General features: G+C 41.9%; 1 long non-coding RNA gene across 1 annotated transcript in view; it reads left to right on the top strand.

Moving 5' to 3' along the window:
• Nucleotides 1-15,597: 15,597 nt before the first annotated feature.
• LOC148135030 (uncharacterized) overlaps nt 15,598-19,904 on the top strand; it is a 37,335-nt gene continuing 33,028 nt past the window's right edge. The window contains exons 1-2 of the long non-coding RNA XR_015755456.1: nt 15,598-15,622; nt 16,613-16,728. This is a non-coding gene — a long non-coding RNA (uncharacterized LOC148135030). The remainder of the gene's footprint in view (nt 15,623-16,612; nt 16,729-19,904) is intronic.

Here is a 19,904-nt window from a genome sequence, read left to right on the forward strand (position 1 = left end):
GGTGATCACATGGTTTAGTTTAGCTCCGCCCGACATTCACTTTGATTGGTTGGAGGACCAACCTCCCGCTAGTCATCCAGTTCCGCCTGCCGTCCTTTCATTGGTCCGGTCTGACATCAATCACCCAGGGTCGCTTGTTGACTAGAGCATGCGCAGTGCGTCTTGCTTTAGCTGATATGTTGGGTAATGTGATGGGAGAGTTTACTGTAGGTAAGAATTCACTTTGTGTGAGCTCTGCAGTAGATTTCCTTTATTCATGGAGGGAATTGCCTTCCTACTCATGACTGTATAGCTGTGATTGATGAATCAATGCCATCTGAATCAGTACATAAACACCCCATTTTCACATCTGAGATCTTTAGCACATTGTATCACGCTCTTCTTTGGAAACAAAAAAAACATGAAATGGAACCTCAAGGAATCGGAGCAGGAGTAGGGCATTCATCCCTTTAGCTTGTTCCCCCATTCAACAGATCATGGCTGGGCCAACCCAGACCTCAACACCTCTTTTATGCTTGATCCGCATAGCCCTCAACTGCTCAATATTTCAAAAATCTATCTGCCCTCTTTTAAAATAATTTGAGATAGAATCTTAGATTCCCTACTGTGTAGAAACAGGCCCTTCAGCCCAACAAGCCAGAATAACCCTCCGAAGAGTAATCCCACATTTAACTTTCACAATTGTTTGGGTGAGAAAATTTTAGCCATTCACTGAGAGAAAAAAATCTTTACTTTTTCTAAAATGAATGTTCCCTTATGTAATGTCCCCAGGTTTGAGACTTCACTGGTGCTAGAAGATCTAGTCAACATCTACTCTGTCAACCTCCTCAGAATCTTGTTTCCATTATATCACCCCTGCTTATCTATTCTTGATAGGTCAACCCTTTCGCCCTCGAAGCACCTAAGTGAATCTTTTTTGAATGGTCTCCGATGTTGGTTTATCCTTTATTAAATATGGGAGCTAACATTGTATACAGCACTGCAACAGCTAGTGTGGTTAACCAATCCCCAATCCATGCTAATACATTAAGCCGATACCATGAGCTCCTAAATTGTGCAAATAACTTTTATGTAGCACCTTATCATTTGCATTTTTTAAATCCAAATACAGAACATCATTGGATTGCCCTTTATCAGCCCTGCTTGTTATCTCCTCAATGAACTGTCGAAAATTTGTCAAATATAGTTTCTCTTTCACAAAACCCAGTCTACCATGTTTAATGATATGTTTTTCTAAATGTCCTGCAATTTCTTACTTTAATATTCGATTCTGTAGATTTGCTAAGTATGATTCCCCTCTCTTAAATCCATGCAGACTCTGTCCAATCCTGTCACTGTTCAGGAAGAAACTTGGCTGTACTCCAATGTAGTTAGTAAATGTATCTGTATTTATTTTCTAAAATCGATTAGTTATAAATGCTGGACCCATGCAATATCAATAAATTAGTGACTCTGAATTTGGGTTATAATGTTTTTTCTGTTAATTCCTTTTCGTACTGTGTTATGCAGACAGCACCAAGTGATCACTCTTAATTGTGAGTAACTTTGAAAATGATATATTTTAAAAATGACATCCCAAAATGCTGCCTCATTATTGTGCAAGGAGAATTTTGCATTCAATAGTTTGCAGATAAAATTAAACAGACTTTTGCTGCAATTTGGCCAGACTGCAGGTTACACCAAAGTGGCAACTCTGCTCTCAAATTCTTACTTGACACTGCCCAAGGCGACACTGATGGGACGTCACTTTGCCATTCTTGTTCACCAGCTTTATTTCCAGGTTTAATCATATAATCATTCTAGAGCTTGTAATTTTAGACAGCTTCTCTTTTAGGTATATATGGAAAGATCATACTGAAATGTTGCACTGTATGGTACCAAATCTGAAATTAGTCTCTAACCTGATAGTAACGTGCTTTGACCCTTCTACATATGTATTGGCATAAGTCTATGCCAGTTATTTTTCTGAAGCCCGTGATTCCTGATGAAGTGCTTATGCCTGAACCATCAACTCTCCTGCTTCTCGGATACTGCCTGACTTGCTGTGCTTTTCCAGCATGACACTTTTCGACTCCAATGTCCAGCTTCTTTGGTCATCACTTTCTCCTTTGAGTAGATTAATCAACAAAAATTATTCTTGGTTTAAAGTGCAATAGGAACCAATTCATGAAATTCAGATATCTCACATGTACCTTAACTATGTGAAGGCTAAGACATTACTAAATTATTGTCAGTAATTGAAACCGTGCTGACAAACTTGCGCAGTATCAGTGCCTCACCTTTAAAAAATGTTCCCAGATATCACGCAGCTGCAGTATTTTGTTTTGCACTCAGCTATATGTTGTTCTCACTTGTGTCTTTGTGAAAGATTACAAAATTAACTTAGTTGACTGAACTTATGATTTCTTTAACCAATGTTGGGAGAAAAAAAAATGTCAGTATTTCAAGTGCTGATCAAGTAAAATAAACTGATAATCAGTAGAAAGGGTTTAAGATGGATATGGAACAAATGCTGGCAAATGGGATTAGATTAATTTTGGATATCTGGTCAGCATGGGCAAGTTGGACTGAAGGGTCTGATTTTGTGTTGTATAACTGTGACTTCATTCTCTCAATTATTCAAGAAGTTGAATACTTCGAGGAGGAAAAGGAGAATTTATGCAGAGAATGCACTTGAAATGATGATCGAGGTATATCAAACTCACATTATTTCATGACCTTTTCCTCTGGGTTCTTCAATGAACAAACTTGTTTTATTATCTGAATAACGATGTATCATGTGATTTGTTTTGCACAAAATATTTCGTTTGGATCTAGTGAATTATTAAGAACTGCTCATTTTACAATTTAGGCAGCGTGATTATTAAGCAAGAAAAGGTTAGCGTTTTACTTCCTCTGAATCATTGCTCTATAAAAGGTAACAAGCTTTTTATCTGTTCTGGGCACTGAATATATGGAAGTCAATGCTGAAGGAAAAAATCCTCCTCAGTAATGTTCCCACATATGTGGAGTAATTGCTTCTGGTCACTCTTCAGGCTATAGAGGCTCGGAAAGAAACAGTTGGCCAAAGTTAGCAACATCATTTGGATGGACTATGCTCATTGGGGAAACTTGCAGGATCTGTAGAAGGAACACGTGTTTCAGAGTGTATGCAATAAACCTGAACATTGTTATTTTTTCACAGAGCTTGGGACACGACTGGAGCAGCAATGAAGCTTGCATTGTTTCTAATTTCCGACCTTGCCAAATTATTGTGGGTAAATGCAGGTGACTTTATCAAAGCACATTTCACATGCCCCAGCCAGGAATTTGGTCCCAATTCTGTCAGTCCATCCATTCCTATGGATAAGAGGTATTTTAAATGTGAGCAGTCCATTTAACTATTTGAATTGAATACTTCAGCAGTTAATTCCTCTTGGATACTTAATTTCAAATTACTCAATGTGATTTTTTGTCCCCCCTGAATTTGCCAAACACTGGGCAGTTCTGGAATATTCCAAATATTTACAATAGATGCATTTACACTATTGAAGGCAACCTGGCAGATTTGAATACCATTCAGGTAGTCAACAAAAATACATAAGTAACTTTATGAATTACTTACTGTACAACAACAACATAAGTCAAGTACTATTTAAACCACGGATTGTCTCCCAATGATTCCCAAATCTAAACAGTGCATTCCAGATATGCTCACTATCACCATTTGGGAGCAGTCTCCCAAAGTGCTCACAGAATTTAGAAAGCGCACACACTGCCCTCCAAAGCTAAATCTGATGTCACAGGCTTCACTCTTATTGTATAAAATGACATTTATTGCCCAGTTCTTTAATGTGTCAAAGGATTTTACAAACAATTTATAAAATACTTTAAATCCTGAAGAAATGTGATGTCAGCCCTTTGTAGAAGTAAATGGAAAGTGTGATGTTTGCTTGACGTTTGGCTCTATGAATCAGGCCGAACTGAACCTTGAGCAAGATGTGGGATGCTTCCCACACACTGTTTAAAAAAGCAAAGATTATGCTCTGAGATTTAAATGTTCAATCAGGTTTAATAAAAATTCTTCCAAAAATTGAGTTTGACTTCAGCTCCTTTAAAGAGACATGCTCTTGGCCTTCAATTTTGTGACATGTGATCATTCTTTGGTAAAGGTGGCTGTGTGCAACACTGCAGGATGTTGTGCTGAAGTGCCTCATTGGGTGGATGAGCTTTATTACTGGTGTAACTCGGCTAATTTTGTGATGGAATGTTACTTTGAGTTAAATCTTGTTTTTAAACTGAGATGTGCTTGTGTAACTCACATGTGGAAACTATGCTCATGTTTGCAATGAACCTTTCACTTTTGGAGATTATTTACAAACAGATCGGAAAAATACAAAAGTTCAATTTAGAATGCACAGTGCTGGAGAACCGGAGGTTCAGCAGCATCTCTGAGGGGAATTAAACATTGTAAGTTCCAAGTCCAGTGACCTTTGTCCGTTCAGATGAAGAGTCAGTGAACTTGAAATGTAACATTTTTTTTCTCTTCACCGATGCCCTCAGAACTGCTGGGTTTCTCCAGCACTTTGTTTCTGTGGTGCAGATCTCCAGCACCTGCAGTTTATTGTTTTATATAGATCCTATGATTTGACTTGGGGAACGAGAGGCAGCAACTGTGATCAACTAGGATAAAACTCCCCAACCATGGAAAACACAGTTCTTTATACTTTGCAAAACACGACTGTAAATAAGAAATGCAATTAAGCTAAGTGCAAGGTGGCATACCACCTGCCTTGTCTCAAACTTGCTACTCACCTTTGAGGACTAATCTGTCAGAATGGTGTTTGCTCACTTCCTTTGAGATCACAGTCCACAAATGTCCCAGTTCCTGGGCCGGGCCCGGTTACCACATTGCAGTGGGGTGGGGAGCTTTGTGTCAGCCTGAAGTTTTTGTTAAGAGCAACATTGCAGGTTGAAGTTGACGGTTTTGACTAGTATTGAGTCATCAAACTTGGAGGAAATCCTTCCGAATGTATTGATTAACTGGATTGAGCCTGTTTACATGCAGCCCTGTTAGTAGTGCTGTCATATTCTAAGTTAAGAATCACACAACACCAGGTTATAGTCCATCAGGTTTAATTGGAAGCACACTAACTTTCGGAGCGCCGCTCGTTCGTCAGGTGATTGTGGAAGGCACAATTCTAAGGCACAGAATTCATAGCAAAAATTTATATTGTGATGCAACTGAAATTATGCATAAAAAAATCACAAAACCTGTTTTTAAAAGTTGCATTCCTGACAGTGGCCCACCCAATCACTCACTGTATTAATCACTGCACAGTCTCAACAAAGGAAGGAAACTAGATGGACCACATTACATCTCCCAATGCACTGGAAAGTACAACCACAAAGTCAGTCCTCTTGACACTGCAACTTCCGCCTCACTGTGGGCCAAAAACAGCAGCAGAACTGTACTCCAGCCCAATCTGAAATCTCATGGCCTGTTATATCCCCCACTCAACCAATAACATCAAGCCAGGGGATCAGCCCAGGTTCAATGGAGAATACAGGACGACATGCCAGCAGCAGTACCAGTACATAAAATTGAGGTGCCAACTGGTGCAGCTACCAAACCTGCACGCCAAACAGTGCAAGCAACACCAAATAAAACTATGTGATCCCACAACCACTGGATCAGATCTGAGCTCTGCATTTCTGCCACACCTCGTCATGCTTGGTGATGGACAATTAAACAACTCACTGCAGGAAGCATCACAGATATCCCCATCCCTACAGACAGAAGGGTCTCAATCATCCATGTAACAGATACGACAACAGCATTTGCAGCAATCTTCAGCCAGCAGTGCCAAGTGAATGAGCTTCCCCATTGGTCCCTGACACAGATGTGAATTGGATTAGTTGAAAACTCATTTCAAATCAGATCAAGAAATGGACAAATAGTGTAAAGGCTCTGGGCCCTGCCAACATTGTTACAATAAGACTGATGGCTGTGCTCCAGAACTTGCTGCCCACCAAGACAAGTCCTGCTCTAGCACTGGCATAATATTCTCCATCTTTGGCCTTTTGTCAAAAGTTCTCAACAATGTTTTTGTGAAATTAAAAACATATTGATTTTTACCGGTATCTTCTACTCTTCACTATCGCTGAGTGAATAATCTGTTCTGTCTCTTACCCAACCACGTTGTGGGAGCACCTTCACCACACAAACTGCAGCTGTACAAGAAGTCAAATATTACCCTCTCCCCAGGCACCAGGGCTTTGGCATTGATCACTGGTACCTGTGGAAGGAGAAATACACACGCTTTTTCAGGGAGTGCAATATGAATTATAGAGAACGAAAATGGTGCAGAATTTGGCTGTTAGAAATAGAAGGAAAATTTACTCACTTATTGGAAAAAAGAATTCTTCACTATCAAAGATATTGTGGGAAATAAAACCTGATAATGAGAAGCATATGGTCATGAGTTGGGCAGCAGTAGACAATTCATTTACAAAAGGGTCTGTGAACATAATAGTAAAATACTAAACAGAGCGAAAATACACACGAGAGACTGAGGAAGCAAGATAATGAACAAGTGGACATCAAGGAGACCAGAGGAGAATCAGAACAGTGTTCACTTTTATGATATCACAGTCAGAGATGACTAGCACTGAAACAGACTCTTTGGTCCAACCGTCTCTGCCAACCAGATATTCTAACCTAATCTATTCCCATTTGCCAGCATTTGGCCAACATCCCTCTGAACCCTTCCTATTCAAATGCTTTTTAAGTGTTCCAATTTTAGTTGCACTTTAGGTTCCTTTTGAATTTTCCTCTCTTAACCTAAACCTATATCCTCTAGTTCTGGACTCCACGAACCCAAGGTAAACACCTCGTCTATTTATGCTATCCATGCCCCTCATGATTTTATAAAGCTCTATAACATCACACTATGACACTCCAGGGAAAATGGACCCAGCCTATTATGCCTCTCCCTGTGACTCAAATCCTCCAACTCGCAACATCCTTGAAAATCTATTCTCAAACCTTCCATGTTTCAGTTCCTCCTTCTGATAGGAGGGAGACTAGAATTGTAAACAATATTTCAAAAGTGGCCTAACCAATGTCCTGTTCAGCTCCGTTACTCAATGCTGTGACCAATAAAGGAAAGCATACTAAACAACTTCTTCACTATTCTATCTACTTTCAAGGATCTATGAACCTGCACTCCAAGGTCTATTTGTTCAGCAGGAATCTCCAAGACCTTACAATTCAGTATGTGTCTTGCTTTTCTAAGATGCAAACCTCACATTTATCTAAATTAAACCCTATCTGCCACTCCTCAGCCCATTGACCAATCTGATCAATATCCCATTGTACTCTGAGATATCCTTCTTCACTGTCCACAATACCTCCAATTTTGGTGTCATCTGCAAACTTACTATCTGTACCGCCTCTCTTCACATCAAAATTTTTTAAATGAATGACGAGACATATCCAGAATAAAAAGCATCCATTTCCCTGGGTTTGAATGTGCTCTGTGTAAATCCTGCCCCATGACTCTCTATCAGGGAGAGCTGCACATACACCCCTCTGAACTTTGCCCCCTACAAAGCTGGCGGCCGCGCGCGTGTCCAGTGAGTCGTTGCCCCGAATAAAGATGGCGGTGCTCAGTCGGGCGGGATCGCTCGATGAGGCATTTTCGCCTTTGCTGCAAAAATGGGACTGTAAGTTTCAAATTTGTGTTTTCCGATGTGCACCAAATGTATGTAAAACCTCTCAGCCCATACCAACACCATTACCCTCCCACTTCCTGCTGTTTCATTTCTTTCCTTACCGACAGCCCTCCAGCCACACGTCCTGAACACGCGCGCCGATGGCGAGGATAATCACGTGGTATAGTCTAGTCCCACCCCCTCATTTACTCTGATTGGTTGGAGGACCAGGTCTTCCAGCTCTGCCCTGTCTTTCCATTGGTCCGCTGCTGACATCAATCACCCGGGGCCCATTGTTGTTTGGAGCATGCGCACTGCTTTCTGCTGCTGTTCATAACTTACGAGAGGGACAATGTTAAAAATCACACAACCACCTGATGAAAAAGCAGCAAAGTTAGTGCTTCCAAATAAACCTGTTGGACTCTAAAGTGGTGTTCACTAAATTACAATTTTGTCCATCCTAATCCAAAACCAGCACCTGCAAGTCACGAGTGAGGGAGGAATGCATAATATAAGAACAAAAGAACTAGGAACAGGAGAAGGCCGTCCTGCCCTTCGAGCCTGCTCTGCTATTCAACAAGATCATTTCGTGGACGCAGAACCATTTACCCGCGTTCTCACCACATCCCTTAATTGATTATTTCTTTTTTTAATAAAAATCTACCTTAGCTTTAAAAACGTTTGTTGAACTAGCATCAACTACTTTCCTGTGCAGTTAATTCCAGAATGGTTAAGAAGTTCCTTCTCAATTCAGTGCTAAATTTGCTGTCTCTAATCTTGAGATGATGCCATGTTGTCCTCGCTTCACCTGCCAGTGGAAACATTCTCACTACTTTTGTTTTATCCATTCCATACATTATTTTATGTGTTTCCATTCTTCTGAATTACAATGAATATAATCCTGTGGGATATAGGTGAAACAGTGTTTTACTGTCCTCCTGCGAACATTGAACAGCGAAATTGAGTACTAACTTCAGTGTATAATTGTGGGATATAGGTAAATAATTACTAACTTTAGTATATAATTGTGGATAATTGAGTAACTTTAGTGCATAATTATTCTTGCAAATAATTTCTTCCATCATGATAGTTTAAATAATTTACAATTTCAGCAAAAGAGCCGAGATAGCTGAAGCGCATAAACTAGGCAAGAAAAGACACATTGTTAAAATGTATTTTCAGGAATGGAATGTACCTATGAACAATAGAAGATGTTACAAGCAAACAGATAAAGTGAAAAGAACATCAAGATCGAGGTTTAGCAAAATCTCCCTTATGTCAGCACTTACAGAGGGGAGGGTCGCCAGCTTGGATAAGGGGGAAGTAATAATGGCAGAGCGCACCTGGGTAGTGGCACAACGCAATAAGGGAGATTGATAGGTATGAAGACCTATGAGGTAAATGGGGAATACCGAAAATCAAAACTGTATACATTGTAAAGCAATCCCTGAATGTGTGTGCCCACTGGTCACCCCTTCTTGCAAGAAGGTTCCAATAAAATTCGCTGGTTCAGATTTTGACTAGGACTGAAATTTGTTATACTGTGAGTTTTATTTCTCACAATCCCAATCTACTCAATCTCTGTTAAGCCAACCCTCTCAACTCCAGAATCAACCTAGTTTACCTCCTCTGCATGCCCTCTAGAGCCAGTACGTCCTCCCTCACGTAAGGAGATAAAAACCGCATGCAGTACTCCAGGTGTGACCTCATCCAACACAGCTGGAACATAATCTTTACATTTAAACACAATCCCTACAGCAATGAAGGACAAAATTCCATTTGCCTTCTGAATGGATCGTTGTACGTGGTGACCAACCCTCATGCAGAAGGATACCCTAGTGCCTCTGCATAGCAAATGGTGCAACTATTTAAAAGTCAAGTAATAATCTCCTTTGTAATGTTACTCCAAACAAACAGTATGACTTTACATTTATGAACATTGTATTCCATTTGCCAGACCATTGCCCACTCACTCAATGTATCTATGTTCCTCTACAAAGTTTCACAGTCCTCCGCACACTTTGTTCTGCTACTCATCTTAGTCTCATATGCAAAATTTGACACCCTACATGTGGTCCTCAACTCCAAATTATCTGTATCAATTGTAAATATTTGCAGTCCCAACACTGATCCCAGAAGCACACAACTAGTCACTGATTGCCAGCCGGAATAATACTCATTTATCCCCACACTTTGCTTTCTTTTATTCAACCAATCTTCTATCCATGCTAATACTCTACACCTAACACCATGCACCCTTATATCATGCAACAGCCTCTTGCACAGCACCTTGTTGAAGATCTTTTGGAAATCCAGGTACTCCACATCCATTGGGTCCCCGTTGTCCACCTTGCTCGTAATGTCTTCACAGAATTCTGAAATATTTGTCAAACATGACCTGCCCTTCATGAACCCATGCTGTGTCCGTCCAATGGGACAATTTCTATAGAGATTCCCTGCTATTTCTTCCTTGATAATAGACCCAAGCATCTTTCCCACTACAGAGAATAAGCTAACTGGTGTATAATTTCCCCATCTTCTGTCCACTTCCTTTTTAAAATAGTGTCATCACTTTTTGCTGCTTTCCAATCTGCTGGGACTGCCACAGAGTCCAGTGAATTTTGGAAAATTATTGCCAGTGCATTTGCTATTTCTCCTGCCATCTCCTTTCGTACCCTGGGATGCATTCCATCAGGGTCAGGAGACTTTTCTATCATTAGAACAATTACCTCCAACAGTCAACACTAGCTGTTTCATAATAATGATAATTTCCAAATCCACACCTACCGTTGTCTCTTTGTTAATTACTGGCAAGATATTAGTGTCCTCCATTGTGATATTCCATAACTAAATGCTTCTTCTCATTTTCCAAGGGACCAATATTTACTTTAGCCATTCTTTTCTCAAAATTATTTATTTATTTATTATTTATATGAAATTTTGCTCTCTGTCTTTATAGTCGGTGCTAGTTTATTTTTCTCCTGTTCTATCTTACTATTTTTTATAGCTCTGCTGTGGCTTTCTGTTGACCTTTAAAGTTTTCCCAGTTCAAGTTTCAGTCTGTTTTCGGCCACTTTGTATGCCTTCTCTTTCAATTTGATCGCTTCCCTTAGATACTCATCGCAGAGTATGCCTTTTCTCACAGTCCTTCCTTTTCACTGGAATATACCTTTACTGAGCACTTTGTAACATGTCTTTGAAAATCTGCTGCTGGTCATCAATAGTCCCACCATAAAATCATTGTTTTCAGTCGACTTTATCCAGGTTCTCCCTCATTCTATTGCAGTTCCAGTGTTCAAGCACAGGACCCAGGCCTATTAGATTTTACCTTCACACTTGCCATATCTATTCTAAATTCAACCATACAGAGATCACGTCTTCCAAGAGGTTCCCTAACTCTGAAGTCATTAATCATTCCTGTCTCATTGCACAGGGGCCAGATCTTGGATCGCCTGCTCCCTTGTCAGTTCCATTTCATACTGTTCAACAAAACTATCACGGATACAGTTAACAAACTCAAGGCTACCCTGACTGAGCTGGTTCAACCAATCGACATGTTGATTAAAATCACCCATGATAATAGCCGTACCATTTTTACAGGCATTAGTTATTTCTTTGTTTATTGCCCATCACAATGTGATGTTATTATTTGGTGGCCTACACACTGCACCTATCAGTGACTTTCTTGTTATAATTTTGAATGCATCATTCCTGTTTCTCCTAATGTACGGCAATAACAAAAACTACTTGCTTTGCATGGAATCTTTCACAATGGCAAATCTCCTAAGGTGCTTCATAGATGATCAAAACATTGATTAAAGAGAATGATTTTAAAATACATCTTAAAAGGAGGATAGAGAAGGTTAGGGAGGGTTTTCCACAGACTTCTGGCCTTGACAGCTCCAATTGTGGAGTGATGCAGGTGGGGTGGATTGGAAAGGGAATGTGCAAAAGGAAAATGGAGGAGCGCAGGCAGTGCAGATGGTCTTAAGGACAGAGGAGGTGCCAGACTGAGTCTGTCTGTCAGAGAGTATGGCTGCCTCATGGAGTTTGAAGCTCTGCAATGGGTCCATGCATGTCATGTTAGTCAAAGATAGTATAACAGCGGCTGAGAGAACTTTTGATGAGGACTCATCTACTGAGGTAGTGTGGGCTGAGGTTAAAAACAGGAGAGGAGAGGTCACACTGCTTGGAGTTTTTTATAGGCCTCCGCAGAGTTCCAGAGAGGATTAGCAAAATTATTCTGGGTAGGAGTGAAAGTAACAGGGTGGTCATTATGGGGGCTATAACTTTCCCAACATTAACTAGAAATGCTATAACTTTAGTATGTCTGATGGATCAGTTTTTGTCCAATGTGTACAGGAGGGTTTCCTGACACAGTATGTCGAAGGGCCGACAAGAGATGAGGCCACATTGGATCTGGTCCTTGGTAATGAACCAGACTAGGAGTTTGATTTAGTTGTAGGTAAGCATTTTGGAGAGAGTGATCATAATTCAATTACATTTAGTTTAGCATTGGAAAGGGATAGGTACATGCCACAGGTAAAGATTTATCAATGGGACTGGGGCTGGGGCAATTATAATGCGATTCAACAAGAATTAGGATGCAAAATGCAGGGGATGCAGACTATTGAAATGTGGAGCTGGTTTAAGGAACAGATATTGCATGTCCTTGATAGGTATGTCTCTATAAGGCAGGGAGGAAGTGATCAGGTAAGGAAACTGTGGCTTACTGCAGAAATTGCATCTCTTGTTAAGAAGATGTAGGAGCTTATGTGTTGATGAGGCAAATGATACAGATGAGGTGATGGAGAAGTACATATCAGCTAGGAAGGATTTAAAGAGAGAGTTAAGAAGAGCAAAGAGAGGACACGAGCAGTCTTCAGCAAATAGAATAAAGGAGAACCCTAACGCATTCTATAGGTATGTGAGGATTAAAGGGATAGGGTAGGAATAGGACCAATCAAACACAGAAGTGGGAAGTTGAGTGTGGACCCTGTGGAGATCGGAGAGGTGCTAAACGAACATTTCTCATCGGTTTTCACTCAGGAAAAAGGAGAATATTGTAGAGGAGAAGAACGAGGTAAGAGATGTTAGACTAGAAAGGATCGAGGTTAGTTATGAACAGATGTTATCAATTCTAGAAGGAGTGAAAGTAGACAAGGCCCCTGGGCTGGATGGGATTTATCCAAGGATTCTCTGGGAAGTTAGGGAGGAGACAGGTGAGCCTTTGGCTTTGATATTTAAGTCGTCATTGTCTACAGGTTTGGTACCAGAGGACTGGAGGATTGCAAATGTTGTGCTCTTGTTCAAGAAGGGTAGTAGAGATGACCCAGGTAATTATAGACCAATGAGCATTACTTCTGTTGTCAGAAAGATATTGGAAATGATTATAATGGATAAGATTTATAATCATCTAGCAAACAACAATTTGATTTCAGATAGTCAACATGGTTTCATCAAGGGCAGGTCGTGTCTCACAATCCTCTGAGTTTTTTGAGAAGGTGAACAAGCATGTAGATGATGGTCAGGCAGTTGACATGGTATACATGGACTTCAGTAAAGTCTTTGATAAGATTCCACATGGTAGGCTGTTGGAGAAAATGCAGAGACATGGAATTGAGGGTGATTTAGCAGTTTGGATTAGAAACTGGCTTTCTGAGAGAAGGCACCGAATGGTGGTTAATGGAAAATATTCAGCCTAGAGTCCGGTTATTAGTGGTGTGCCACAAGGATCTGTTTTGGGACTACTGTTGTTTGTCATTTTTATAAATGACTTAGATGCAGGCATAGGTGGATGGATTAGTACATTTGCAGACGACACTAAAATCGGTGGAATAGTGGTCAGTGTGGAAGAATGTTACAGGTTGCAGGGTGACATGGATAAACTGCAAAATTGGGCAGAGAGGTGGCAAATGGAGTTCATTGCAGCTAAATGTGAGGTGATGCACTTTGGGAATAATAATAGGAAGGCAGGGTACTGGGTCAATGGAAAGATTCTTGGTTGTGTGGATGTGCAGAGGGATGTTGGGGTCCATGTACATAGATGCCTGAAAGTTGCCATCCAGTTGGATAGTGCTGTTAAGACGGCATATGGTGTGTGAGGTTTCGTTCGTAGAGGGATTGAATTCCTGAGCTACAATATCATGCTGCACTTATACAAACTCTGATGCGACCATACTTGGAATATTGTGTGCAGTTCTGGTGCCCATATTTCGGGAAGAATGTGGAAGCATTGGAAAAGGTACAGAGGAGATTTACGAGGTTGTTCCCTTGTCTGGAGGGAAGGTCTTATGAGGAAAAGTTGAGACTTGAACCTGTTCTCATTGGCAAGAAGGCCAAGAGGGATTTGATAGAGACATACAAGATGATCAGAGGCTGAGATATGATAGACAGTGCAGGTCTTTTTCAAGGATTATGACATCATTGCGTATTAGGGTGCAGAACTACAAATTGAGGAGTGATAGATTTAAGACTAATATCAGAGGCAGGTTATTTATTCAGAGTGGTTAGGGCGTGGAATGCACTACCTGCTAATGTAGTTAACTCAGCCACATTATGGAGATTTAAACAATCCTTTAGATAAGCTCATGTGTGATTTTGGGATAGTGTAGGGGGTTGGCCTGAAAATAGTTCACAGGTTGGCGCAACATCAAGGAGCAAAGGGCCTATTCTGCGCTGTATTGTTCTATGACTATAGTGCTACAAGAGATTTCTGGTGTCTTAAACAGAGTGACAAATCTTGTATTGTGGGCTTACGAAATGTCACTGATATCTACCAAACATGTACGAGGTAGAATCAGGGCAATAATAAGATGCTGCAACAGGAGGGGAACAGGTAACTCCATACACAACCCTACTCCTTCTCAATTCTTATCACCTCCAAAACCGAACGCCTTTCAGAAAAGCACCTCTATCTCCCACCACAACACTTTGCCACACAATTGTGGTATTTGGCTGTGCACTAGAGGGAGTGCAACAGTCTGAACTGGGACCCACTGGGGCCCTGAAACACTTGGTAAAGACTAAAATCATCTGAGCATTGAGAGTCCCACCATATTGCATGGGTTTTGTTATTGTTTTAGTGCTGTTCCGGACTTCCCTTGTTTTTCCTAATGAACCTGTTCAAAGATGTTATTACAAACCTGCACAAGTTGTTAATTAATCTCTGGCCTCTCGGTCCAAGATTAGGATATTTTCACCGCATCAGAAGGCATCGACTCTAACTTCCCTTGTCCCTTAATGTTTCTTTTGCTTGGCCAGTTGAATCAACTCTGCAATTGGGAGGAAGGGGCGGAACTAGAGGACCGAGCAGCGGCCGGTCTTCCAACCAGAGTGAGTGAGGAGCGGGGCCAAAGCATTCTCGGGAGTGAACGCTTCAGGATTGGTCAGAAAGCAAAGTGTTTTGCACGATTGATCGTTCTCACTACATGGTACAGCGTTAAACCTCTCTCATAAATCTATGTGACATTTTAAGAAATAGTTGAGATGTAAATCTGATAACATACATATTTCCAATCGATTTACACAACTCGAGTAAGAAACTTATTTTCAAATTCCCAGAACGATTGGTAATTTATATACCTGGCCGGTATGGTTGAATTGGGACAAACAATTTATTGGCAAGCTAGACATGTCTATGACTGTAAGTCGACAGAGCAATTGTTAATGACTAATATTTCACCCATGATTCTGTGCAGATAGGAATATTATATATCAACTCACCGATAACCTCAGACGCACGCGCAGTTTGGTTTCTATGCAGAGCATGCGCAGTGTCACATCGATCAGGCCACAGAGAGAGACACATGGAGCTGCTTTCTCCGACAGCGGCTGCGATCGGCTTCAGAGAGCGGCGTTCAGAGCCGGTGTGTGGGAGCCTCGCTGGGAGAAAGGAGCGGAGAGATTTCACAAATCCCGAAAACAGGTAAAAAGAGCGAAAATAATACTCCAGGCCCGTGTAAAGGGGCGGCGATCTCTGATCAGGGAAGGGGCCCAGGGTCACGGCCGCCATTTGTTTGAGGGAAGAGGGAGCGCGGGCCTCAGGGCCGCCATCTTGAGAAGGTCAAGGTGCAGGAGGGCGGGGCTCTCGGGGTCTGTAGAACAATCAGAGGAAAGGGAAGACCCATTGTTACTGATTAATCCCACGGACACAGCGTCACTGGGCGGTCCCGCAGGAATATCCTCTCTCAGTCCTGCTGGGATGGTTCACCCAGTCAGAACCAGCAGCTCTCCTCCTCTCTCAGCTCCCCTTCTGTCCTTCCTGCAGCATCTGTCCCTGGAACATTGAGCTGCCTGTCCTGTCCCTTCCTCAGTTGTGTTTCTGTAATACCTGTGATATCCCAGTCCCATCTTAGATTACTTCACTAAAAACAGGAATGCACCCGATGGATTTTTCTTAACATCAGCAATTGTTTAATACTCATTTACAGGTTTTTAATTACATCGTTTTTGAAGCATTTACTTCACATTCAATCATTTGCAATGTTGGGATTTGAACCTGTGTCCAGAGAGCACTTGCTGAGTTTCTGGATACATTTTCACACAATAATGCCACTAGGCCATCACTTCGCCTGCTCACAGTTTGTGTATCCCAGTGGCAACATGAATCAAGACCCTTTCTTCCTGCACAATTGTTTGACCCGGCACTTTGGTGGTGTGACTCAGTACCTCTCCATGCGGTATCCCTCACGGTGTGGGTCTAATTGCTGCCGCTGTCAGCGTCTCTCACCTTTGAAGCTACTCCAGGTCATGAGCCAACAGAATTCTCCACTCCAGAGAGATGAGGCAGCACAGGTCAGGAATGGAGACTGGGATTTTCCAGATCTCTGTGGGCTCAGTGCCATTCTATATATGTAACCCTCAAAGCATTAGTCTAATTTCCCATTCTGCCTATTTCTGTGTCTTATTTCTACAGGTACTCATGGAGTTCCTCACTCAATAGACTTGCCAACTGCTGGTTGGGACGATGGTTGGTCAGCCAGAAAGACAAAGTCAGGGAGGTCGGGAGTCTTCAATAAATCCTGCTGCCAGGTAAGATCATTCCAGTGCACAGAGCAGAAAGTAATAAGGGGGATCCAAACATCAGCTAACAAGACATGACATAGAGAAAGTGCTGGAGGGGGAGCACAGTACAGACACACCCCAGGCTCAATCACCACGCCTGCTGCAAGTTTTGTTGTAATGAGACAGAATCAGGAGTTCCCAGTTATCAGTCCAGACCTGTGCTTTCTGAGGGAGCATCAGAACAACTGAGGGGAAAGCAGGCCTCCCACGAGAGGGTGGTAATGCTGCCTGGGATCTTTCTGTTCCCTATTCCCTCTCCAACATTGTATCTATGACTTGTATTGAGGACCAGTGTCTTCAATCATTCTAACTCCTGTAACAGTTCCTATCTCTGTCATCTCCTCCCCTCTCACCAATTATTTCACAGATTTGAAACCTCCAGTCCAGATGACCATCCGTATCACTGTAACTTGCTTCAGTCTCTACAGCATGCCTTGTCTCGATAGTCTCCTCCTCCAATAACTGGAGACATCGGGTCTGTTTCTGTGAAGCATGACTCTTCGGCTGAGGTTTCCTAAATGGAATCAGTCGCGTTTGCCTGTGTTTGGCTCATATCCCTTCAAACCTTCTCCTCTCCACGTACCTGCCCGAGGGTCTTTTCCATGTTGTAATTGTTCTTGTTTTTACCATTTCCTCTGGCGGCCCGTTCCATCTATGCGGATAATGTTGTCCGTCAGCTCCCTCTTCAAATCCTTGCTCTCTCACCTCACGTTTATGCTTCTAGCTTTGGAATCACCTACCCTTGGCAATTCACCTTACGTAGACCCTACATGGTTTCATAAACCTTTATAAGGTCACCCCGTGGCCTCCTCTGCCCAGGAGAAATATTGACGACAGTGTTACCAATATCTCCAATTCATGTACTCAATGCTCTGACCAATGAAGACAAGTGTGCCAATTGCTGCTTTCAACACCCTGTCGCCCTGTGATGCCAGTCCAAGGAACAATGTAACTGCACCCCTTGGTCTCTCTCTTTTCTACAACACTGTCCAGGGCCCAACCATTACCCGTGTTAGTCCTCCCTGGTTTGTCTTAACTAAATCCAACACCTGAATTAAACTCCATCTTTCATTCCTTGGCCCAGTTGATTAACATCCCCTTCGATAACTATATTCCCTGCCCACTCTTCCACTAATCTTGGTATCTATAAACATATTAACAGGGACTCCTATATTTTCACTCAAATTGTTTATGTAAGTGGTGCACAACAGTGCTCCCAGCACCAATCCTTACAGCACACTGCTGGTCAGAGGCCTCCAGTCTGAACAACAACCCTCTCCCACCACCCTCTGTCTCCCACTGTCATCCCATTTTGTATCCAGTTGGCTAGCTCTCCCTGATCCATTGTGATCTACCCTTACTAACCAATGTATCATGCTACATCCTGAACAAGGGTTTGCGGAAGCCAGAAACAACGTCTGTTGCTCTGCCTTCGTCTATCTTTTTGGTCACATCTTGAGCAAACTCCAGTCAAGTTTGTGGGACATGTTTGCCCATGCACAAAGCCATGCTGGCTGTCCGTAATCAGGCCTTATCTTTCCAAATGCATGGACGGCCTATCTCTCAGAATGACCTCCAACAACTGACCCACCATGATGTCTCGCTTATCAGTCTGTAATTCCCTGGCTTTCTCTTGCAGCCTTTCTTAATTGATGACACAAAATTATAATCATAGTCAGAGTCAGACCGTACTGTTCGGTTAACGCTAACCATACTCTAAAATGGATCTCATCCCACCTGCCTGTTCCTGGATCATATCCCTTCAAACCTTTCCTACTACTGTACTAATCCAAATGTCTTTTAAACATTGTAACTGTCCCCATGTTCACCCCTTCCTTGGGAAGTTCATATCACACACAACCCACCCTCTGTGTAACAATGTGCCTCTCATGTCTTTTTTTTAAATGTCTCTCCTCTAAACTTAAAAATGTAGTGCCTTGTCTTGAACCTCCCCTGTCCATGGGAAAAGACAACTCCCATTAACTCTATCTAGCCCCCTCATGATTTTATAAACTTCTATGAGGTCATCTGTCAATATTCAGGTTTCAGTGAAAAATACCAACCTATTCAGCCTTTCTTTATACTGAAGCCTTTCATACCCAGCCACATCCCAGTAAATCTCCCAACCCTTTCCAGCTTAATAATATCCTTCCTATAACTGGGCGACCAGAACTGGACACAGTATTCCAGAAGAGGACTCACCAATGGCCTGTATAGTCTCAATGCGACTTCCCAACTCCTATATCCAAAGGACTGAGCGATGAAAGCAAGTGAGGCAAGCAACCTTTTTTAAACTATCCTGTCTCTCCATGTTGCAAACTTCAAAGAATTATGTAGCTGAGGTTCCTCTGTTCTACAACACCAGCGAAGGTCTTGCATTAATTGGATAAGTCCAGCACATGTTTGTTGTACCAAATGCATTACCTCGCATTTATTCAGATTGAACTCCATCTACAGTTTTTCAGCCATTCACACATTTCATCAGGATCCCTTTGTAATCTCAGAAAACCTTCTTCACTGTCCAAATGGCACCCTCCAGTCTAACAGCCTATCACACATAGCACTCTATGGTACAAATATCTCTGTTGGAGGCCCTACAATTTCTTCACCAGCTTCCCACAATGTCCTGAGATCCATTTGATCAGGTCCTGGGGATTTATCTACCTTTGTGTTTTAAAACCTCCAGCACCTCCTTTTCTATAATGTGGATTCATTTCAAGACTTTGAGTCATAGAGATGTACAGCACGGAAACAGGCCCTTCGGACCAACTCCTGCATGACATTTCTAGTCACATTTGCCACAATTTTGCCAATATCCCTCTAAACCTTTGCTATTCATACACCCATCCACATGCCTTTTAAATGTATTTCTATCAGCCTCCACTATTTGCTCTGGCAGCTTATTCCATCCACTCTGCGGGAGCCAGTTGTCCTTTCGATCCCTTTGAAAAGTTTCCCTCGCCTGGGGAAATGACCTTGTCTCTTGACACTGTCGATGACCATCATGATTTTAAACACCTTTTATCGGTTAACTCCTCAGCTTCCCATGTTCAACTGAAAACAGCCCCAGCCTATTCAGGCTTCTCCCTGAAGCGCAAGCCCTCCAACCCTGGCATCATCTTTGGTCATTTCCTCTGAACCCT

This window comes from Chiloscyllium plagiosum, unplaced genomic scaffold, assembly GCF_037043375.1.
Source record: "Chiloscyllium plagiosum isolate Xiang-an unplaced genomic scaffold, Cpla_swu_hap1 HiC_scaffold_51, whole genome shotgun sequence".
NCBI lineage: Eukaryota > Metazoa > Chordata > Chondrichthyes > Orectolobiformes > Hemiscylliidae > Chiloscyllium > Chiloscyllium plagiosum.